The sequence below is a fragment of the Protopterus annectens genome, chromosome 2.part0 (assembly GCF_019279795.1).
Source record: "Protopterus annectens isolate FY-2018-M chromosome 2.part0, PAN1.0, whole genome shotgun sequence".
Classification (NCBI taxonomy): Eukaryota; Metazoa; Chordata; order Ceratodontiformes; family Protopteridae; genus Protopterus; species Protopterus annectens.
The window spans coordinates 1,428,226,133-1,428,251,014 of NC_056728.1; the positions used below are offsets into that span (position 1 = coordinate 1,428,226,133).

The 24,882-nt window shown below is 43.5% G+C and overlaps 1 protein-coding gene across 2 annotated transcripts in view; it reads right to left on the minus strand.

The window, feature by feature from the left end:
- The window catches only part of USP53 (ubiquitin specific peptidase 53), a 1,362,943-nt gene that overhangs the window by 686,781 nt on the left and 651,280 nt on the right, over positions 1-24,882 (minus strand). The gene's annotated exons all lie outside the window — the stretch shown is intronic.

A 24,882-nucleotide genomic window follows, 5' to 3' on the forward strand; every position in this document is an offset into this window, starting at 1 on the left:
TCCCCATTCTGTCAATGGATTGCTGTTTTATTATGGCAGTAGGGAAGCAGAAGGTAATTGCCTAGACTGTCTGTCTGGGGATACTGCAATAACAACTCGGTCAGCCAAAGGTGGTTTTATTAGGAAATTATAGTCATCAGGGACTTTATAAAACCTATCCGGCCTTTTAAGGGAGAAGGTTGAGAGTCTGGACTTTTGGAAACAGAAGTGAAGGCATCCAAGAAAGCTGGGAGTACTGGAGGGATGGCTGAAGATGAGGGGGTCAAGCTGTAGAAGCTCAAAGTATCTCTTCTGGGTTTCAGAGACTAAAGTAACCCTTGAAATACTCTTTCATTTTTAAATAGTCTCCCAAATGATAAGTCCACAGGTGGGGAGCCCTTCAATAGAGTCCTCTTCAGGTGAGTAATAATCTATGGGAGGCAATCTGAGAGACATAGGAGACAGATTCCTAAGAAGAGGAATAAGACTGGTCTGGGTCTTCATGAGTAACTGCTTGCTGAGTAGAGGTTAAAGGCAGGAGGAGGCAGAGACCAGCCTAGGACTCAGCATGGGGATGCTAGTGGGAGTAGGGCCTGTAGGCCTAAGTGCCATAAAAGCCTGCATCAAAGAAGAGGTGAAGGAATCCCAGTCTGGTGCTGCTTGAGACATCTGGCTCAAGTATTTTGTCTTCTGTTTCCTTTTAGTAGGAGTGTGCCCGGTAGGTAGGGAAACAGAGGCCTGCGCTGGAGTAGGAGAAGTCTCAGTTGGCGGTCAAGCGATGGTTCCACCTCCGGTTATGATAATGTCTGAATCAACTCTGCTGACATGCTTTCCATAACTACTGACATGGCCTCTTCCAGAGGAGCCATCGGAACCATCTGAATAACCGGTGTCCCTTAGCCCCTAGAACGGTAGTCAGTAGAGCATCTGAAGGCAAAGAGGCATCTGGAGAAGGCCTGCAAACCTTGGCCTTCTTCCGAGGTTGTGCAGCTTGACTGGCTAACTCAGGATTCATCTTAAGTATGAGGCGTTTAAGGCTTTGGTTTTCTACAAACAGATTTAATGCAGCCAGATGGCTGGTAAGGTCTTGGGACGAAGGATTGGCAAATAGAGCAGGCCTTATGGTAGGCCTCCTTTCTGGAGGGAGGAGAGAGGCCCTGTCTGGATGAGGCTGGGCTCCACGAATTAAAGAGATGAGATCCTCAGCCAAAGAAAGCATATGGGAGCTGGTGCTGGGCCTGTGAGAGGGGGGCTTGGCAGGCACAGGTTTTGGTGCTTTGGCTGCTTTAGCCCTGGCAAAGGCCTTAATAGACATAGCTGGAGGAGGCCTAGCAGCTCCACGTGCAGGGGTTGAAATATCCAGGGGAATGGTGTCTGATAAATCCTGTGAAACCGCAACCGAAGGTTGGATTTCAGAAGCCGTTTCTACCAGGTTAGAAGAGGTCTCGGTAGAAGGCATGTTATCGGCTGAAGAAAGAACCGCCGAAACCGAGACACTCGTGGTTTGCTTAACCGCGGTTTTGGCCGAAACCGCAGACCGCGAGTGTTGGTCCTTTTCTTTGCGGTTTTTGGTTATTTGCATAGTCGGAGGATCCGACGGCATAATGTAGGCAAAATCGGAGCCGAAAATCTGTTCGGCAAAGTCCGAACGACGTCTAAGCGTCCGCCGGTTAAAAGAAGCACAGGCTAGACAAGCTGCTACGTCGTGGTCTGGGCCTAAACAATGTATGCAATAGGAGTGGAAATCTTTATGAGGTATTTGTTTCCCACAAGATAAACAGTTATTAACTTTCTCTGACATCGGCTGAGGCAAGAAAGAGTCCCCAACGGGGTACTTAGCTTTATAGAAGTCTTCGAAGTAGTATTCGGAAGTAGTAATCTCTGGATCTGACCAATCGGCACTTGCGAACAGCTTCTGCTTCGGGCGCCATGCGGCAAGAAAGACTGGGAAAAATGGCGTCGGCTGATGCCTTTATACCCGAATAACTGCCGCAATGACGTCGGGTGAAGTGCGACACCAGCCGAAGCCAGACCCAGACTTTGGAATCCGGCCGACCGAAGGGCTGCCTGACGACAGGACAACCCATTTGTAAAGACTGCAGATGCATCCTTGAAGGACATCAGTGACAGCTAGTGGGATATAATTCACTATGAAAGAGACTGAGTTTCTAGTAGTGAGATTTAGTGAGGAAGTAATGAAGGAGCAGTGAAAAGAATTTCTAAAACAGCAAGAGAGAATTTATACCTGAAAAATACAATTTTAAGCATAAGTGATACATTCAGTTACTGTAGGAAAAAGCCAATTAAATAAAATAAATGTTTATATTGAGAAGTGAATATGCAAAAGAAACAATAGTTGTGTAAAATCTTACCATAACCATAGCTGTCCTTTTCCATGTTGCAGTATTCATACTGTGGGATTTCCAGCTCCCAGGCAATCCAACGTCGGCTCCTATACAAAAGCTTAAGTCTGGCTGTCATAGGTGTGTGAGACGTCACACATAGGTACATAAACCATGGAGTATAAATGTGATGTTGGCACGCACAGACCTCAGAACTTGAAGCCCAGAGAAGAGACTAAAAGGCCACAGAGAAGCAAAAGCAAATGTCCCCACAGGGCTGCAGAGAGTGGCCTGTAATGAGGGGATACACCAGAGAAGATAGATGATATCAGGGGGATGGAGGGTGGGAAGGAATACTGTAAAATGGAAGAGAAGGACATCTATGGTTATGGTAAGATTTTACACAACTATTCTATGTCCTTCTAGTCCCATGTTGCAGTATTCATACTGTGGGAGAGTACCATAGATAGGAGGAATGTTGGGAGGTGGCAGAGGTGGAGGATTCTAGAAATCCTTGCAGGATTGCCTCAGCAAATCCTGCCCTGGCTATAGAGACATGGTTCAGCTTGTAGTGCTTGGTGAAAGTATGGACTGTGGATCAGGTAGTTGCCTCCATGATGGAAGCTATGTCTAGTCCTTTCATGAAGGCCTTTGAGGTAGCCATGCCTCTGGTTGAATGGGCTCGCACTCCTTGAGGCAATGGTTTGTGATGATAAGAGTAGCAAAAAAGGATGGATTTTCTGATCCAGGAGGAGCTAGTTTGTTTGGAGACTGCCTTACCCAAGGCCCTGAGATGGAAGGAAATGAACAGTTGGTCAGATTTTCTGAAAGAATTGGTTTTGTCCAAGTAGAATCTCAATTGACTATGTTCATCTAGGGAATGGAGAATCCTTTCTCAGCAGAGTTAGTAGGGGAGGGGAAGAAGGCGGGTAAGTGAATAGACTGGTTTAAGGATAGTTCATTAACTACTTTGGGCATAAAGGAGGGGTTAGTGTGTAGGGTAACCCTGTCATTGTAGAGGGTGGTGTACGGAGGGCAAGCCATCAGGGCCTGTAATTCCGACACTCTTCAAGCAGAGGCAATGGCCACTAATAGGATGTTTTTTCATGTGCACATTTGAAGAGATGCTGTACTGGTGGGCTCAAAAGGGGGTAGGTAAACCTTTCCAGCATGAAGATGAGGTCCCAGGGAGGAGTGATGGGCTTTCTTTGTGCTCTGAAGTGCAAGAACCCTCTCAGGAAAAGTTTTACATCCAGTCTGGAAAGAAGAGGCATTTGTAAAGGCAAGCATGCAGAAATGGCTGAAAGATGGACTTTGACAGAAGAGTAAGCTAGTCCCTCCTTAATGAATCCGCAGGTATAGTTCAGGACCAGGGTAGGATCTGCCTGAAATGGGTCCTTGTTTCTCAGAGGACACCATTTTGAGAATATCTGCCATTTAGACAAGTAGTTTTTTTTAGTAGTTGGTTTCCTGGCCTCCATCAGGACTGAAAGCATGTCTTCTGAGCAGTGTTGTCTGAAAGGGATCATAAGTTGATCACCCACAGAGTCAGTTGCAATAAAGACAGTTATGGGTGTAGTAGGGATCCCCGTTGCTGAGTCAGTAGGTCCACCTTGTAACTTGTGGAGATTGCCCTTGGCTAGTGTAAACAGAAGGGGAACCAGTGTTGCCTTGGCCAATAGGGAGTCAACAGCAAGATTTTTGGTTGTTCCTTCTTGATTTTCAGAAGGACTCTTTGAATTAGAGGTAAGGGAGGGAAGGTGTATAGGTACATTCCCTGCCATGAAAAACTGAAGGTATTCACTCTACAAGTTAGTGGTAAGTCCTGCTGCAAAATCTGTTCAGTTGTCTGTTCTGGGGGTAGGCAAACAGATCCACTTGTGGTGTGCCCCACTGGTGGACTATGTGTAGGAAGGTATCCCTGTGTAACATCCATTCATGTTGCAGAGAGGATGTTACACAGCTTTCAGGAAAAGGTTGTGTTTTGCTGCTATTTCCCAGATTTGCAGGGTTATCAGACATAACTGGTATGCCTTTATCCCTCCTTGTTTGTTTAGGTACCATGTGACAGTAGTGTTGTCTGTCACAATGTGGAGTATCCCTGGTTGCAGCAATTGAAGGAAGACTTTCAGAGCTAGGATGGCAGTCATCTCCCTGACACTGATGTGCTGTTTTTGCAGGGCAGGGGACCAGCACTGTTGTACCTGCAGCCCTGCAGGGTTGCTCCCCATCCTAGGTCTGATGCATCTGTGTGCATAGACTGAGACGTGGGAGGGAGTTGCAGAGGAATTCCTTGGTTGTTGGAAACCTGATGCATCCACCACTTCAGCTCCAATTTTAGACAGGGCAGAAGGGGAATGAGTTTGTCTAGAGGTTGTTGGCTCTGTGACCAAACATTCTTTAACATTCTTTAAGTACCATTGGAATTTCCTCATGTGCATCCTTGCCAGTGGGAGCATGGGGATGGTGGCAGCCATGAGACCTATAATTTGTAGAAACTGTTTTGCAGTTAGGTAAGATTCTGTCAATAGATTTAGAAAATGGGAGGACAGGGATTGCACCTCGCCTAGTGGTAAGAAGGATCTCATTAGATCTGTTCTGATTCTGCACCCAAGGAAAACCTTGTCCTGTCGTGGGAGGAGAGAGGATTGGTTGAGGGTGAAACCCAGGTTGTTTAGTAGGGACATGGTGAATTGCAGACTTGATAGAAGGGTGGAGTCTGATTCTGGAAAAATTAGAATATTGTCCAAGTAAGGGTGGATTTATATTCCCTTGGTTCTGTAATGGGCAATGGCTGGGGCTAAGCACTTGGTAAAAACTCTGGGTGCTACAGACAAGCCAAAAGGCAATACAGTAAATTGAAAATGAGAAGAGGGTCCAGACAAGCGTAGGAACCTCCTGTGGGAGGGTCTGACTAGGATGTGCAGGTATGCATCCTTTAGGTCTAGACTGACCATAAAGGCTTGAGATGGGATGAGGGGTAAAAGAGTTGAAGGGAGACCATCTTGAAGGAGGGGACCTGTAGGAACAGGTTTAGGTATGAGAGGTCCAGGATAGGTCTCCAGGGGCCATCCTTTTTTGGGACTAAGAAAAGGCGGGAGTAGAGGCCTCATCCCTCCTGTTCTGAGGGGACTGGCTCTATGGTTCCTTGGGAGACTAGTTCCTGCAGTATGGGAGGAAGTAGAGGGAGTTGATTTTTTGTGAGGGAAAGGAATCCTTAATGGTACAGGTTTTTCTTTCCAGGAAAGAAAGTAATACTTTTTGGATGATGGAAAGAACCCACAGATCTGTAGTGATTGTTTTCCAGAAGGGGAGGCATTGGGTAAGGCGGGCAGACAGGGGCACTTGGGCAAGGCAGTCACACGGAGGAGGGCCCCACTCTATATGGAAAGGGCTGTTTGTTGGGGGGTTGTGGTTGAGGGGGGTCTAAGATAAGGTTGCCTCTGAGGTCCCCTACGTGGTTTGGCAGTATTAGGGCAAGAGGTGGAAGGGGCCCTTCTGACAAAGGATGTTTTGGCTGGGTAGTTCCTGTAGTATCTGGGCATTGGGGACTCTAGGAAGTGCTTAATGTCCTGCAGTTCCTTGCTTTTTTCTTGCAAGTTTATAAAAAGTTCTGCAGCATTTTTGCCAAATAGAAGGTTATCCAGAGGAGGATCCATGACCTTGGCTTTAAAATCATGTGGCAGAGGTTGTAATCTGAGCCAGGAGTATCTGCACAAGGCTGATGCAGTGGCAGCAGACCTGGCAGCTACTTCTGCTGGATCATAGCTGCAGCACATAGAGTGTCTGGCTACTTGGGTGGCCAGGGACAATTTTGAGGAACTGTCAGACTTGGCTGGACAGTCAGGGGTGGTAGCCAACAATGTGGTGGCCTGAGAAACCAGGTCTATGGCAAACTTCACCATGTGAGATTGGCAGTTTATAGCCCAAAACGCTAGAGTACAGGAGGTGTATACCTTCTTTCCCCCATTCTGTCAATGGATTTGCTGTTTTTATTGGATGGCAGTAGGGAAGCAGAAGGTAATTGCCTAGACTGTCTGTCTGGGGATACTGCAATAACAACTGGGTCAGCCAAAGGTGGTTTTATTAGGAAATTACAGTCATCAGGGACTTTATAAAACCTATCCGGCCTTTTAAGGGGAGAAGGTTGAGAGTCTGGACTTTTGGAAACAGAAGTGAAGGCATCCAAGAAAGCTGGGAGTACTGGAGGGATGGCTGAAGATGAGGGGGGGGGTCAAGCTGTAGAAGCTCAAAGTATCTCTTCTGGGTTTCAGAGACTAAAGAAGTAACCCACATGAAATACTCTTTCATTTTTTAAATAGTCTCCCCAAATGATAAGTCCACAGGTGGGGAGCCCCTTCAATAGAGTCCTCTTCAGGTGAGTAATAATCTATGGGAGAGGCAATCTGAGAGACATAGGAGACAGATTCCTAAGAAGAGGAATAAGACTGGTCTGGGTCTTCATGAGTAACTGCTTGCTGAGTAGAGGTTAAAGGCAGGAAGGAGGCAGAGACCAGCCTAGGACTCAGCATGGGGATGCTAGTGGGAGTAGGGCCTGTAGGCCTAAGTGCCATAAAAGCCTGCATCAAAGAAGAGGTGAAGGAATCCCAGTCTGGTGCTGCTTGAGACATCTGGCTCAAGTATTTTGTCTTCTGTTTCCTTTTAGTAGGAGAGTGTGCCCGGGTAGGTAGGGAAACAGAGGCCTGCGTTGGAGTAGGAGAAGTCTCAGTTGGCCGGTCAAGCGATGGTTCCACCTCGACGTCGGTTATGATAATGTCTGAATCAACTCTGCTGACATGCTTTCCATAACTACTGACATGGCCTCTTCCAGAGGAGCCATCGGAACCATCTGAATAACCGGGTGTCCCTTAGCCCCTAGAACGGTAGTCAGTAGAGCATCTGAAGGCAAAGAGGCATCTGGAGAAGGCCTGCAAACCTTGGCCTTCTTCCGAGGTTGTGCAGCTTGACTGGCTAACTCAGGATTCATCTTAAGTATGAGGCGTTTAAGGCTTTGGTTTTCTACAAACAGATTTAATGCAGCCAGATGGCTGCGTAAGGTCTTGGGTACGAAGGATTGGCAAATAGAGCAGGCCTTATGGTCATGGTCTTTATCTAAGCAAAAGACATGGCAGTCGTGGGAGTCTCTCTGTGGAATCTGGAACCTGCAACTGCATTTACTCTTTTTCTCCAACATCTGCCAATAAAAACAACTACTGAGACCAAGCTAAAGCTTAAATAATTATGAAAAAGGCAATCCCCAACGGGCTACTTATCTTTTAGAAGTCTTCAGACGTAGGAGCGAAGAGGTCAAAGTTATCGTTGTCTGCGGCTGAAACGTTCTGAGGTTTGTGCGTGCCAATGTCACATTTATACTCCATGGTGTATGGCCCTATGTGTGATGTTCCACGCACCTATGGCAGCCAAGCTTAAGCTTTTGTATAGGAGCCGATGTCGGGTCGCCTGGGGGCTGGAAATCCCACAGTATGAATACTGCAACAAGGGAATAGAAGGACATTTAGTAGTGTTTATATTTATTTAGAGGTCATGATTAAATTTAACCAATCATAAGATTCCAGTTCACTGAGACAAAAGACTCACACACACACACACACACACACACACACACACACACACACACACACACACACACACACACACACACACACACACACACAGACTGTGCAATAACCGAAATCGAAAGCAAACAGTTGTTGAAGAAAGGTCAGACATGTATATTGACTGAATGGAACATCACAGAACTTCTTTAGAGTGGAAAGCTTCCTAACAGCCATTAGCACCTTGGCTTTAAAGTCTGGTTGGATTAAAGGTCTAAACCAGAAGCAACACCCTGAAATGGAGTCAGCTGCAACTTCAAACAAGAAGGGCTTACCTTGCTCAGACTGGGATGATTTCCTGAGGTGTCAAGGACTCAAAGTCTGAAATCACAACCTTCCCAACCACTAATGGACTACAAGTATGACCTTTGCTTCTTTTCTGAAAAACAGTGAATACTGTACAAAATCAAAGGAATGATGACAGTCAAATGGATCTTCCAATGCCAAAGAAGGGAGAATAAGTCTACAACCCAAACTCCCTTTTCCTGCTTAAAAAAAAAAAGAAGAAAACAAAAGAAAGGACTGTGTGCTCTCAAATGTCAAACAATGAAACTCAGGTATGCCCCACTCTTGCCCCTAGATAGGCAGGATACCGGATACCTCAGCTGATCAGGCAACTACAGGAGCAGCTCAAAAGAGTATTTGTTAGCACAGTCACTTGGATGGGACAGTTTTAAAGTGAGATAACTGTCTACAGCCCAAGGCCACAGCTGCATAATTTATCTGCAGAATGGCATGACTGCAGCCACTTTGCTCTTCAGGTACTATATTAATGGACTGGCTGTTAGAATAAATTAGGACATAATCTGACTTCTGCTTGTTCTCCAAGCCTGTTGTAGCCTGTAGGACTGCTTGGAATGCCATACAGTACATGTACAGCTCCCTAGAAGCAAAGGTGGGCTTCCATCACACCCAAGAGAGAAATCTATCATCAGGACCTATGATGTGTTCAGTTTCAGGAAGGTGCTATCCTTGCTGGGAACCATACACTGCTCCATAGCCTAGCAACATCCTGCTAACAGCAGAGACAGATCCAATGGAACTTTGAACAAATAACATCTCACAGTGTACTGCAACACCACCCTCTTCAAGCTAGTAGAAGACACCATGAAGACTGCAGCTGCTCTGAAATCCAGAAGGCAGGGCATCCAGACTTAGACACTCATCTGCATCCTCAAACAAGTGGCCAAATCCATGACCTCCTGCATCTGCCAGCAGGAAACAGGACAGTATTTCTTTATATTGATGAAGACAATCTCAGAGACAAGATCAGAGGGGAATTCTCCCAATATACAGAGACAATTAAAGCAGCAGCACTCATGTTGGGGATACAACCAGAAAGTGTCTCGATCTGACCATTAGACGGCAGTAGTTCAGGCAAGGAAACACTAAGTTCATTTTCTTGCAAAGCTTCCTCCATAATGATGGACACCCTGGGTACAAAGTGTGTGTGAAAGAGAAAGTCCAAATGGTAACATTTCGTACAGAAAATACACAAAGTGAAACAAAGGAACCTCAGATAGTGATGTACAAAAAGGCCAGTGACATCATCCAGGCACCTGGTGGCAATAGGGACATGACCCCTGTAAAAGTCACCATATGTAGCTCAATATAGAGGATATGCTTGCTGACATCTATGACAGGACAAAAGCCTCATGTTCCCTCTACAACCAGTAGCAGACAGATACAGAACTGCTGGTACCATTCCAAACTAATGAAGGCCTTTACGTGGGCCCCCCTTAAGGACGACAGTCAGGTCATGTCCTATAATGTCTGCAAAGAAAACATGGCTTCTGAGTCAGTCCTTTTTGGATAAGACCTAATCTCTCTAGGATGGTCCTCCAATCTGAGGTAAAAGAGTAGCTTCCTCCAAACAGACAGACATAGGAACAGTCAAATTGCTGCTACAGTTCTGCAGAGCAGCCCTCTTGGGCAACTTAGCAGAATTAGGAGTGGCAAGATGGTTTGATACTTCAAGGCTCTCCATCCTCCGTAAGAATGACTACTCTTAAGATGGTTGACCAGACCAACAAGAAGAAAGAGATATACTATTATAAAATGCTGCCTAATGTGATCCACAGTCAGCCCAGTGCATCCCCAGAAATATCTGGCAGAAATGTTTTGAAATGCTGAAGAAATAAACCAAATGGCTCTCCATCAACATCAACTCGCAACTTGGACCTTCCCAAATAAGATATGATTGACTATTTCAGATGTTACAGTCACTGGGTTAAATCTGAAAGAGCTCTTGCAATCATTTTTCCTGACTATGGAATTACTGAAAGCCACTGAGTGAGCAAGACATGTGTGAGATCTTCTGTGGCTAGCTGCAACTCGCAAATCAAAATCCAAGTAGTAAAGTTCAAGAATGGCAGACACAACTAAAATTATGAGACTTGCACCCTTATGCCATTTAAATATCCTGTGCTTTCTACAAGAACACAAAGACAAACGTTTTGAATCAATAAAAATGAAAGTTATGTACTTCGAATCTTTCATTCATTTCCATCGGATATGACAGGGTTCAACTAGCCACTTGTATTGGATCTGACTTCACAGTATCAGAGCTTCAGCCTCAAGACCCTTTAAGAGACTCTTCTCTCCCTAATGCACTGCTTCCCTTAGTTACTTCAGATTTTGCTCGGTTCCATAAAACCTAGATATAGATACATACCCTGCATGAAGTCTAAGCAGCCTATAAGCAAAGGATCCTTCAGGTTTTACAGAACATGGAAGGGGACAGAGGGAGTGTTGTCATACAGGACAGGTATGAACGAAATGACATATCATTATGGTAAGCACAAAATGTTTCTATCCTATTCATTCAGTCCATCTGATCAGACATGTGGGTCGGAATTACAAGCTATGACATATTCTGGGTGGCCTCATGACAGCAGACCCTACAGGATAGAAGCACCAATGGATACACTTGCTCTGGAGGTGCAGTCCAATTTATAATGCTTGATAAAGTTGTGCACAGAAGACCAATAGACAGCCTCACAAATCGCATCCAATGAAGATGTTCTGAATAGGGCCGTAAAGGTTGCAATAATAATAATAATCATTCTATTGTTAACCAAGTGGGTCCACTACACACACACAGTGCCTTTTCAAGGGCAACCAGTGTATAGTTAAGTGACATAATCAAGGTCGCACAACAGGCAAATGAGGGTAGAGGGACTCAAACCCTTTACTACAGGAACTACATTTCACAGACTTAACTTCTGTGCCAACTGTCAGAAAATAGCTCTAGTAGAATTAATGAGTTCTTGGTTTGACAAAAGAGTTTTGTTGCTGACTGTGCAAAGGAAATGCAGCCTGACAGCCATCTCAAAAGTGACACCTTAGACATTTTCCTTCTCATTTTGTTAGTAGTAAAATAAATAAATTGCTCATCTTTTCTAAATGATTCAGCTCTGTAAAGATAGAAGTGCAGTCACCCATGTACAAAAAAACCTATATAGTATATACTCTCCTTTCATTAAATAATTCCAAAGAAAACTGGTACATGACTCAGCTGCAAAATACTCGATTCAGAAGCCACCTAAGAAAGAAAACACAAATTTGATCTCTGACACACAATGTCAATATGGAATAATCAAATAAAGAAGACAGGATGATGTTGCATAAAGTTCTGAAATCCGTCTGGTTGAGGGGATGGCAACAAGGAAAGTATTTTCTATGAAATATATTTCAGTTCTGCAGAGGAGGCTGGTTCAAATGGGGACTTTATTAGAGCCACCAATACAAAATTCAGATCCCAAGGGGAGACCGGATCTCTTATTGGTAGTCACAGTAAAAAGGTTCCTTTTAAAAAGGCTTTGAAGAGTTTGTGTGAGGCTAGGGAATGTTCCTGAAAGCCTACATGGATGATAAAATAGCAGTCAACTGGATCTTAACCACAGAAAAACTAGCTCCTGAATCAAAAACAGAGGCACAAAACAGAATATCTGATTCTAAGGCTGCAAATGGATTAATGCTTTTGTAGGCAAGCTCACTTACCATAAAAGTAGATGTCCTAATGATCACTGTTGCAGTATTCCAAATCACAGACATCTAGTCAGGGTACCAAAGCCTAAACCTTCCCAGAGCCATGCGTCAGCCATATGACCCCAACCCGTGAGCATAAGGGTTCAAAAGTGGACTATCTCCAAGTCAGCAGCCTGAAGACATCTGAGATAAGAGTAGTCAGCAAGGAGGGGAGCAGAAGGACAGGAAATTGGGGGGCTCTTGGTCCTACTGGCTGCCAGACAGGGAAAGATAGTAAAGGACAAGTAAATGGAAGCAAAAAGAAGGGGGGAAGGCAGGTGGGAAGCTTCAGAAAAGACCACTGCTCTAGTAAATTGAGCCCTTGGTAAACGGGCAAGGATTTCCCATGGTAGGTGTAGCAAAAACAGATGAACTTGAAAATCAAGCAAGCAATAGCTTGGATACTGGCTGACCCAGCTTACAATCTAGAAAGGAAACAAACAATTGATCTGTTTTACAAACAGACTTAATCTTGTTTATATATAACCTTAGCTGTCTGTGCACATCCAGGTACTTTAGAATTATTTCTCCCCTGTTCAGGGAGGTTGGGAAAGTAGGCAGGTTGATGGCCTGGTTGAGGGACATCTTGTTTACCATTTTAAGCATGAAAGAAGGGTTGACCCTCAGGGACACACTGTCTTTGTGGTAAATAAGGAGGGGGAAATGACCATGAGCACCTGGAATTCTAAGACCCTCCTAGCAGAAGTGAAAGGCACTAACAAAATGTTTTCCCTTTGTAGAATGTGACAGTGGAGGAAGCAGCTGGCTCAAAGGGAGACAAGGTCAGTTTTTCCAGCACACAGTTAAGATACCAAAGGGAAGGCACCACTATTCTGGGCTGAAGGTTAAGTGCAGTACCCCTTTTAAAAACTGCTTGACCTCAAGCCTGAACAAAAAAGGAGGATTAAGGGAGAACAGGCTGAGATGGCTGAAAGGTAAGTTAATAGAATATTTCAAGCCATCTTTCATGAGTTCACACAAATAGGAAAAAACAAGGAGGAACCTCAGATTTTATTGGGTCCAGATTGTTATACTGACACCATACAGAAAATCTTTTCCATAAGACTATGTAGGATTTTGTGCTGTGGGTCTCCTTGCCTCCTGGAGAACCTGCAGTACATACTCGGAAAATAGATATGTGGAAGGAATCAAACTCCCATCATCCACAGGGTTAAGTTGAGGAATAACAGGCTGGGATGAAGCAGTGACCCTTCTGTTGTGTGATCAGATCCACTTTGTGGGGTAGCTTATGGTGACTGCCCCTAGCTAAGAGCTAGAGAAGGAGGGACCAATGCTGCCTTGGTCAAAAGAGAGTCACCAGTAGAAGTTTTGTTTTTCCCCCCTGGATTTTTAATAGAACATTCAGAAGCAGAGGCAGTGGATGGAAGGCATAAAGAAACCTTCCTGTTCACGGGAAAGGCAAGGCATCCCTCCTACAAGACTGGGAACAGAGAGCCTTTGTGCAAAAAAGAGGAAGATGTCTGTTGTTTTCGGAGACAAATCCATTTTTGGTGTACTTCACTCATGGACTATGTCTAGAAATACCTTTTTGTTGATCATCCATTCATGTGACTCTTCAATAAGCTTGCGGAATGAATGAATCCAGCGGGATGTTGTCCTATGATGGATGTATAACTGCCTGAAGGCATGTGTGCACACGATGGCCGAGTCCCAAGCCATTTGAACCAACCTCCACAATTGCTAGGATCTTGTTCCTCCTTGTACCACATGATAGCTGTGAATATCCTTAGAGGTCCTGGTTTGCAGAGGGGGAAGAATACCTGAAAAGCCTGAATGAGAGGTCTATTCTCTTTCAGGTTGATGCATTCTGTCTTCAGATTGGTCATCCGACAACCCTAGACCTTAAGTGCCCCCATCCATGCTCTGCAAGCTTCATCTGAGGTGTCTATGTGCAGCTGTCGACTTGGGAGTGTGTACCTTGAAGAGCAGCCCTGGATTGAGGTTCACCTCTGCCACCTACCATAGGCTTTCCCTCTTGATACAAGGAATGAAGGAGATTTGAACATCTAGGGGATGAGAGTGTTGAGACCATACATTTTTAAAGTCCACTGAATGTTTCTCATATGTAGCCTGGCTAGTGGAAGCATAGGAATGTCTGCTACTATGTAACCTAGTGGTCTGAAAATCTCCCTTGTTGAGCAAGTTTGGAGAGGTTAGAGGGATTGAAAACAGGTCATGAGGCTCTGCACCTTTTCCTGGGGTAAGAAGGCCTGCGTGTTTTTGGTTTCAAGTCTGCATCTCAAGAAAACTAGGTCTTCAGTGGGATGCAAGGAAGACTTTTTGAAACTGACTTTGAACTCCAGTTGCTGGAGGAGAGTGAGGGTTAACTTGAGGTGCAACAATAGGATCTGAGGTGATGTAGCCTGAATTAACATCATCTGTGCAGGGAAATATTTGTGTTCCCAGAGTACAACAAAAGGCTATAAATAAAGCCAGACACTTTGTTACAACTCTGGGGGCAGTAGAATGTCCAAAAGGCAAAGCAGTGAACTGAAAATGTGAGTAGCTAGTAAAGTACTTCATGAATTTCCTGCATAATGGTCATATGAAAATATGCTGGTACACATCCTTTAAATCCAAAGATACTAGGAAGGCCTGCAGAAGGTTAAGAGAAGGAAGGGCCTGAAGAGATACCATTTTGAAAGTGGGTACTTTGAGGAAAGTGTTCATCCAAAACATGTCCAGTATGGGTCTCTGCTGTCCTTTTCTTAGCTCCAAAATATAGCCTGGGCTAGAATCTGTGGCCTACAAACTTTGAGGGAACTGTTGTCTTCGGTGCCTTGGAACAGCAAGTCCTGTAGGATGACAGGGAGAAGATTTAACTGGTTGTGGGGTGGTGGTGGAATCCTTTTGAAGGAAAGTAGCTCCTTACAGGATATAATGCAACCTTGTTCGATGATGGTGAGTACCCACTTGTCTGTAATGATCCTTACCCCATTTGAAAAGAGTGAATCGTTTTGAAAGGGAAAGAGTGAGACAGAGGGAGATGGGTGGGGAAAGAAGACAGTCACACTGACTATCACTTATATGAGAAGGGAGGCCTCCCAGATTTGGGGTCCTTTTCATGTTTTTTTAGAAATCTCTTTATGGATATCTCCTTGTGTTTCTGAGAAGACCTATGCTCTCTTCTGACAAAAAAAGTGGGCTTGGCAGGGTAATTCCTCTCGTGTCTGGGCACAGAAAATAGCAGGATTTGTCCACAGTCCTTCATACCTTTACCATGCTCTTGCAATAGGTTAGCTGTCTGCTTTCCAAACAGGAGGTCCCTGTAAAGTAAGGAATCTAGAAGCTTAGTCTTGAAATATACAGGCAGGGGCTCATTGCATAACCACTGAGTCAGTAGCAGCTGAAATGGAAGAGGCCCCAGCAGCATAACAGATGCATTTTATGCCAAGTCCAACTACCTGAGTGGCTGGATTAACCATGGAAAAAAATCTGCTGTTGGTAGTCCATGCTAGGCATGTCAACAATAGCCATGTTCAGATTGTTAAGTATAGGCAGAATACATTTAACATTAGCATCACACACAGGAGTTTAGATGGTTTGTCTGAGGCTAAATAGATGGCTGAAGGATCAGCTACAGGATTCTTAAAAAGAAAGTTTAGTTCCAACTTTGTAGAATCAATCAGGCTTAATGGCGGCTGGGAGTTGAGAGTTTGTAGCAGAAGACTTGGATGTAAAAGCATCCAGAAAGGCCACCATGACTAGAGGGACAGGGAGAGGGGCTAGAGTGCCTACTTCTAATGGGCTGTAGTATCCTTTTAGATAATCAGAGATTTGCTTAGTCTCCAACTCAAAGTGCTTTATCATATCAACAATGATCTCTCTGAAGCAAGTCCCTTCCACACAGGAGTCAGGGGAGTGGGAGTCCTCATCATCTGAGGGGCACCTGCCCAGGACAGTGAATCTGAGAGGAGGAAGCTAAGTAGTGGTCATCTGAACTGGAGGTCTCCTCTTCATCTTCAGAGGAAGAATCCATAGTAACTTTCTGAGGAGTGGAAGGAGGTGCTGAAAAGGAAGGGGGCTAAGAACCATAATGGAATTGAACAGACATGGACAGGTCAATCAACTCCGTCTCCCATGGGTGAGGGGGAGAGAAAACATGCTTAGTATTTTGTAATTTTTTTCTTTGGGGTGACATTCACATGAATAAAGCATAGAGGCTCCGAACCCTGATGTACCTCAATCAGTTTTCCTAGTATCTCTTCCCATAATAAAATCTGTGGGATGCCTTCTGGGCCTATTGAGATAATAAACCACAGTTCTCATGTTCTCTTGCTACAGCAGTCTTCATAGTTGCAGTCCTCAAGTGCAGTACCAGCCTCCAACAGGGTCACCCACAACACATGGAATCTGAGGCACAGCTGAACATATCACAGGTTCTGTAACCTCTGCAGGTACATCAGAATCCGACTGGACAGACTGAATCTCAAGCCTAGGCCTTTTGACTTTTTTCTTTGGAGCAGAGAGTACATCAGGTGTGGAGGTATCTGCTACAATACACTGGGCCAACTGATTCAGTAGTTGGGTCTCTAAGAAAGTGTTCAATGATGATAAATTGGAACACAATGTCTTGCATACAAAGGAATAGCAGTTGTGCTGTTTACCCAAGCAGAAAAGACACTGAGCATAAAGTCTTTGTAGGGTATCTGACTACCACACTCACACTTACTGCTCTTAGCAGACATCTAACAAAATCACAGAAAACAGTGTTATCAAGAAGAAAGGTTTCCCAACAGGGAACTTACCTTTATCCATGAAGGCTTACTTTACAAACAGCCATGCAAAGTAAGAATGATGGGTGACAGACCAGAATTCATGCTGGTAGTAAGACAGTCTAATGATTCACACTCATTCAACGCTTATGTACTGGGCTGAGGTCATACTTTGGAAATATGGCTCTAGGAAAATTTAGACTTTGGTAACCAAGCTGGACATCAGTGGCAAAAATCTATCTGTTTGGAATACTGCAACAGTGATTTCAGGCAGGACCTTAAATCTTTTCCATTTGCTAAGATAGACTGTACAAGCGGAAACCTTTTGAGAAGCTGTTAGAATCCTGACCACCTCCATGGGGACAGAATTATCAGTGGCCATCACCTGAATTAGAGAAAATAACCAGTTAGTTTCAAATTTGGTAAGTCCATGTGAGGCTTCCCAGTGGGGTGTTAAATCAGATCCTGTACTGTACCCAAAAGCCAGGGAAACTTCTTTAGGTGAAGTTGTAAAAGGGAAAACCATATCTGTTTGAGACAGAAGGGGGCTATGAGGATGACTGTAACTTTACATCTCAATGCCTTCTGAAGAAATCTGCATATTAGGGGAAGAGGTGGGTAAGCATAAAGAAGCCTGGAAGGCCACTTCTGTGACAGAGCAACCTTTGAAGATTGTCCTGGCGGAGGATCATGGGTAAAATAGCTACTGCATCTGGTATTGTATGGGATAGCAAACAGATCACAGCAGGAAGTGTCACAGTGACTGGATACCTTCCTGGTTATCACTGGACTGAGAGACTACTCATGACACATGAGAAGATCTATGCTGATTCTGTTCACAAAGTAAATAAGTACTGGGAAGTGTGTTGCTATCAGAAAGCAGTGTAGGTTATAGCCCACAGCTAACCCCTCATTGGTTCCTGACATAAGGGGTAACATCTTTTCTCTTGCTTGTTGATGTATCAAACAATCATCATGTTGTCCATTTAGATAGATATCACATCCTGAGGAAAGCAGGTCTTAAGGTCCTGCAAACTAACAAGACAGCCATCAACCAAGGCATTCATGTGAAGATTGGCCTTTGTCACTATCATTACTGTGGGTGAAGGATAGAATGGTTTTCTTTTCCGAACCTATGGAGACAGCAGCCACCACCTTAGATGCTTTCTGCATAAATCTGCAATGTTTATAGTCTTGGATAGAGAATGAATGCACTGAGACCAATGGGCTTGTAGAAGCCTCTGCAAAACTCACATGTGGAAGCAAACCAAGTCAACCATTAAGACTGAAGATGCAGTCAGGTATAACATTGCAGACTGTAAGGTATGAACTCTGAGCTCAGGAAGGGAGATGATATAAAGAGTGGTATCCAGATGTCACCCTATGAATAAGTTTTCTAAGTAAGATGGAGGATGGAGACTGGCAATTTTCTGGTTCACTGATATTCACAGAAACTGGCAAATATAAAGAAGGTAGTCCCTGGCTTGCAGAAGAGACTCCATTGAAGTGGAAGCTAACAGCCAGTCATTCAGATAGGGGAAGAGCTTGTACTGTAAGACTCTGGACTAGTAATCACTCTTATTCAGAAGTGTAGAAATCTTCTGGACTCTTCTGTTATTTTTATGCGAAGGAAAGTACCCTAGAGATTCAGGAAGCACATCCATTCATTCACCCTGAGGCAGGGTGGAATCGGCTGCACCATGACAGTCCTAAACCATGTTTTGTCCATATATGTATCCAGAAGGCTGAGGTCCAAAATGAGTGTAAGGTCCTGAGTATTCTGTATTCTTTGGAATAAAAAGAAAATGGAATAAAATCCTGATCCTCTCTCATTTGTCGGGCCCTCATGGATGTCTCTTTTGGCAAGGTGAGAACCTCTCTCTCTTTCTTTGGCTTTTTCCCCTTGTTGGGTGGGATGTCTGGGTTGGTGGGTTTGGGAGGGGTTACCAAAAGTGCAATGTAATAGTCTCTGGATATTATCCCTCTTTATCCACTTGTCCCATGTGATGCCCTGCTGTGAAGCTGAGTAGACTGAGAGGCAACCTCCAACTACCTCTATAGTGGAGCAATCAGGCAGACTCCCAGGGATTCTGAGGTGTGCTGTTGGAAAAGGGCCCACAATATTCTTGCTTTTGTGAACCCCCTCAGCCTGTGGTCCTGCATCTGTTGAAGTGATCATTGTTGTGCCACCACTGTTAGAAGGTGAGTCGAACTGATGTTTAGTCTTATGAAACAAGCAGCAAAGAGGTTCTTTTTGGCTCCTAATGTAAGACCTCAAAAACCTCAGACTTCACTCTGACGGCAGAAAGGGTCTTATTGACTTGCTCACTCTGATGCAGACTCTCTCAGATGGGCCATATAAACATGATCCATCAAATGGGGAGCTTGTGAAAGATGCTTCAAAGCTGATCAGCAAAATCCTGTAGGTGTATCCATTCAAGACAATTCATGACTATGCCAGTCCTGGCTACCCTAGCTGCTCCACCTAAAGTATTATGCATGAGGTGCATGAACAGGCTTGTGATTCTGGATAGGGTAGTCAGGGTAGCTTTGAGATGCTTTTTGGACTCCTTTGTCAGTGGGGCTTTCAGAATAGCTAGAACTTATTGGTTCAAATCTCTCTAAAACCTGTTCATGCATGCAGTGTAATTCAGGGCATTCAGCTCAAAATGCTTAAAGCATATGCTCACTTACCAAGTCTATGCATTTCTCTGGACACTTTACTAGAGGGATGGAGAGAGGTAGAGTCTTCAGAAATCTCTGTTTTGGTGGCTGCTGCCACAACGATGGAGTCTACTGCAGGGAATTTGGACCAGTGTTGCTCTTCTTTTGGAGGGTGAAGAATTTTAACTGAACTTACCTCACAGGTGCAGGGCTCCTGCCATGACCTTCTAGCAGTTAAATTAACTCATCAGATAGAGGGCCTGTCAATGACACAGATGTCTCATCCCATACAACTCAAATACAACTTCCTCATCCGGGGTGGGGGGTCAGTGGGTCAGGCTCTCCTCTGGCACATCAGCTCTAACATTTTGCTAAATAAGGTTTCTTCTGGAGGGTAGTGTGGTGATCTCTCTTGAGCCACTGAGTCAGTATCAGAGGACGCCAACTCCAATGAGGAGTCTAAGTGTTTCCTCTTACATACTCTTTTTCTTTTTTTTTGACATATTCGGGAGGTGCCTCCTAACTCCTCAGAGGACTGAATCTGGTCTTAGCAGGTGGTTTGAGGCCTATAGAGTGACTCTGAAGTCTGGATATCCAATGAGAAGACAAGAAAGGAAAATGACCATGGAGTGGAACTGCATCCATTGGAACCTGTCAGTCCACTCTCTTAGGAGTAGAAAGTATCCTTACCAGAACCTAGAAAGCCAAATCAACCTCCAGCAGTTTCAAAGACAGCACTCCTCCTCTCAGATCAGTACTCCTTTCTGAATAACAGACACTACCACTGGAGGGATCCCTGAAGCTGTGAAGATTGAAGGCCCTGATGGACACAGGACTCAAAGATGGACATCTCTGACATCACCAATGTAGCAGCAGACAACAGCCCTGGCGACACAGCCAAAGATGTCAACCTGAACCCCTCATGTCCACGCCTATCAGATCTGATGTGGCCAGAGTCAAACGAGTCAGCATTAGAAACTCCAGCACCAAAGATACAGGGTAGATCTGCCCTGCAGCCACAGGATCCAGGTGGAACATGAGATCTGAAGAAACAACAACCAGGAAATGAACTAGTGAGGGAGCAAGTATTGGGGGATATGGGTGGATCCAACCTGTCTATGGAGTGGAAAGAGATAGAATGATTCCCAACTCTGTCTTCAGAAACTTCTTCATCATACTATCCAAACTACCTTCCAACATGTTCTTGTAAGGCCTAAAGGATCGCATGGAAAGAAGGCCTGGTTAAAGGACACTACAATTTTTCTGATGGAGAAAAAGGCTACTTGTGGGAGTCATGAAAAGCAATAGGATCTAGAGGTATTGTGTAAGTAGGAGTTTGGGCCCTAAGTTCTTCAAACCTCCTCATCTTCAGAGCTGGCATTGGTGGCCAGGATTTGGCATGCATCATACCTCTCGACCTGGAAACATCAAAAATCTGGACAAAGGCCCATGAAAATAGGTACAAATCTGTATGGTGATTAACATAACATTTGCATATATAATTATGTAGCCCCACCCACTCAGATGAAATCATGGGATACCACCTTTCAAATGCAAATTGAAGAACAGACAACCAAAATATGTCCCAGATGAACTGTTACATCCAACAATGACTCGGAATTATAAATAGAACGTATTTAAATAATCCACTTTGCCTTATAAACTGTGGCTGTATTCTCCTGTGTTCATTTGTATAGACATTTGTATTGAGGTAATGAAAGAATGACATCAAGTCAGTAACTCACATTTCTTCTTGTTACTTTCAATGACACAGCAGGTAAACTATCAGTAATATAACCTACTAGGTTATGTCCAGTGGGGGTATTCAATACACTAGAGGGTATGCATCGTAGAATCCTCAAATGAATCATTCAGCATGACTGTACCCATTTAATGTTTATGCTTTCCGGAGTACCAGAAATTAAATTCTGTAAAGACTTGAGTGCTCAGTATCTAAGAAGTCTGAACTTAAGCCTCTGTTGAACACAACAGCATCTTTGACTAACAGACGTTATGATGAGACGCAGGCTTGACTGTCAAAAACAGCTGTTAATGTCTTAAAATGGGAGTAAGCCAAATCTTAAATTCATACATTCCATTCCATTTATTCCTTGATAGGTATTAAACATTTTGAATTTGAATTAAAATGACAGATTCCCTCTAACAAAAAAAGGTGCAGAGAAATAGTTCAAGTACGAATCACTAGAGAAAGCTACGAGTATTTTGTGTGTGAATTATATCAGAGCATTTGCATCTGACTGTGCAATTATCTTCATGCAAAATATCTTACCCCCTTTCAAAAACAAAGCTGTATTTACATGAATTTATATTTCTGTACATTTTGTTGTGTCTGTCTCCATCGGACTGGATTTCATTTTATGCAGTGAGATTGAGAAAGTGAGAGAGAGACAAGCATACACACAGCTCTTAAAGTAACTGCCATCAGGAGATTAAAATGCGGCAAGTAAAACCAGAGACTGCTTTCTCACGTAATTCAGCAAAAGTAACTGCTGTTTGAGCACTTAAATGACAGAACTGCCTTTGGAAAGAAGGCAAAGTAGACACACACAGTAACTGCCATTTCAGCACGTAAATAAGAGAACTGCTTTTGAAAAGAACTACCAGAGTCAGACTGCTTTCTCACTTAATTCAAATGTTTGGGCATTTAAATGACAGAATGTTCTCACTTACAGTCAGTACTGCCATCAGGAGATTAAAATGTGACAACTTAAAACCAGACTGCTTTCTCACTTAATTCAACACAATAATAAACTGCCTTCTGAGCACTTAAATGACAGAAATGCCTTCGGAAAGAAGACAAACTAGATACACACACTAACTACCATTTCAGCACGTAAGAGAACTGCCTTTGAAAAAAGTCAGACTGCTTTCTCACTTAAAGTAGATGCACTGCTTTCAAGTTCTTACACACACACACACACACACACACACACACACACACACACACACACAGTAACTGCCGTATATATATATAGATATATATATATATATATATATATATATATATATATATATATATATATATATATATATATATATATACATATACATATAGGTTTGCTATGGAAAGGTTGAAGCTGATTCCATCAAATCCACTGTACTGAAGTCCAGAGGCCGAACAGTGACAATGTCAAACCCAACATTGGTGAAGTACAAATCTCGCCCCCATCCCGACCCATATTAAAGCCAAGCCCATTCTGAGGTCGAAGTCGAAATGTATTTCGACAATGTCAGAATTCAACACTGTCCCTTTCGCGGATGTGGGTCAGTGAGTCCAGTAAAGCTATATATATATATATATATATATATATATATATATATATATATATATATGTGTGTGTGTGTGTGTGTGTGTGTATAAAATCTATCTCAATGACGGGAAAGGGAAGGGGATCAAGAGAAAAAGCTATCAAATTTCAGAAGATGAGAGATCATTAAACTCTACATGTTGCATATAAAAATAAGAATAAGAATAAAAAACTATTACTGAAAGTTTGCAGTCAACAGACAATTTTCTACAGAAAAAAATGAGGTGAAGCACTTAGCTGTGAGTAATTAAGTTGATTTACTAAAGCAGCAAATATGATCTGAGGTAATTAAGGGAAGTGGTGCATTATGGAAGGGAAATCTCTAAAAGGGGCTCAAGGCTGGGGCACTAATACTGACAAGCTGCTCAAGGAACCACACATCTGATCAGACAGACTGCATGAACAGGGTTTCTCTTCTTTACAGTCTGCTGATACTGAATTTCAATGAAGACATACTGAATGTATTTCTTTAATATGATCTTGCAATATACAGAACTCTGGTCGTCTGAAGCCATCTTTGCATAATACTTCTGCTTACCTACCCTGTGTATTGTTTTTCAGCCATGATGCAGTGATCTGTTCTCATTTCAATTTCTCACACATGACAGTGGGGAGGGGGTCATAAACATTTTCCACAGTAGTGAAACTTTGCTTCCTCTTTTTGAAGCCAATGACTAGATCCTTTGAGGGCTAGCCAAAGATTATCTCCTCCTAGCAAGGGTGTAGCCAGGCATACTTTCTGAACACTACAGAGTACATTATTTTTCTTTGTATCACTCAAATGACTGTAACTATTTCAGGCTATATTATGCCTACAGCTGTCTGAAGTATCTGAAGTGATAACTGTAACAGGCATATAACTTGCTTACATACAGAATTACTAATCTAAAAACAATATTTTTAATAGCTATACAGGGGACTGAAATAACTTGCAGATTTATTAACTGCCGGGGGGGGCAACATTTTCAAAGATGTGTAATCCTCTTTAATACCAGGTCAGCTGAGGGGGCAGTAAACAATCTTTGAATACAAAATGGAATTTTCTGGCTACATCCCTGCCTCTTAGAAAGGGGAACCTAGAATGACTTACTGGTGCTTTTCCAAAAGGTAATGCTCATTGAGGACATCTGGAACAGACACATTCCTCAGCCGGTTGCCCTAGCCACAGTGTCAATGCAGTCAAAAATGCATCAACCACATAGTCCAAAAACTATATGCAGGGCTTAAACCCAACCATGTTTCAATCCAGACTCAAGTAAGGCAGGATTTTTTTTTTCAGTAATCGATCCACTAAGGAAGTCTGGAACTTGAAGTGGTGAAAAAGAGAGCTGAGGACTCAGTACTCCATCTAATCCTTCAAATACTTCTTGCTCAGTGCAAGGTAATGAGATAATGATCTCTGGGATATATCCCTTCTTCAGCACCTGCAGATAGTTCAGGTGCATATATGGAACGTTTTTGACAAGGTTCAGAGGGTATGACATGTATTCTTTCTTTCATAGACACTCATTCTGATATTTTAGGGAGAGGAAATAGGGGAGATAGGCCAGTCCATTAAAACATCATTAGCATGAGGATTTCTCCAAAGGTGCAGTCCACTGGTTTGGAGTACTAGTGTGATAAGTTTCAATACCTTTATCTATCCCACACAAAAAATCTTCTGGATCATGTGACTCCTAAAAAGAAGTAAAGGGAAGGCAGAAATCCACCCCTCATCTCCATATGGAGTATGTTAGCTCCTACCTGATAAGAGATGGGTTAAGATGTGAACAGCACAATGGATGTGTCAGATAATGAAGACATACTGCAAGAGAATCTACCTGATAGCAGTGATACAGGCAAAACAGTGATCCGCACTAGGCCTGAAATTGGCATAAGACCCATGTTTGATAGGGGTGTGACCTCTCACCCATTGGGCCAAATCTTGTAAGACTTCAGACAAATACCTGAAGTAATATGTTCAAGTTATATACCTTTAAACAGAAGAACTTAGTGGATTCTTCATCCTTCTGGGTCATGGAGCCCTGAAGACAGGAGTGCTCTGTCCTGACAGCAACCACCAAGATCCAGCAGTCGGATTCTGTGGACACCTTCCAGAAAGAAGGTCAGTTACAAGTTGCTCAGGCTATTTGACTTCAGAAAATGCAGTAGAATGCAGTTCACTAGCATAAACTTGTATGCATCCCCA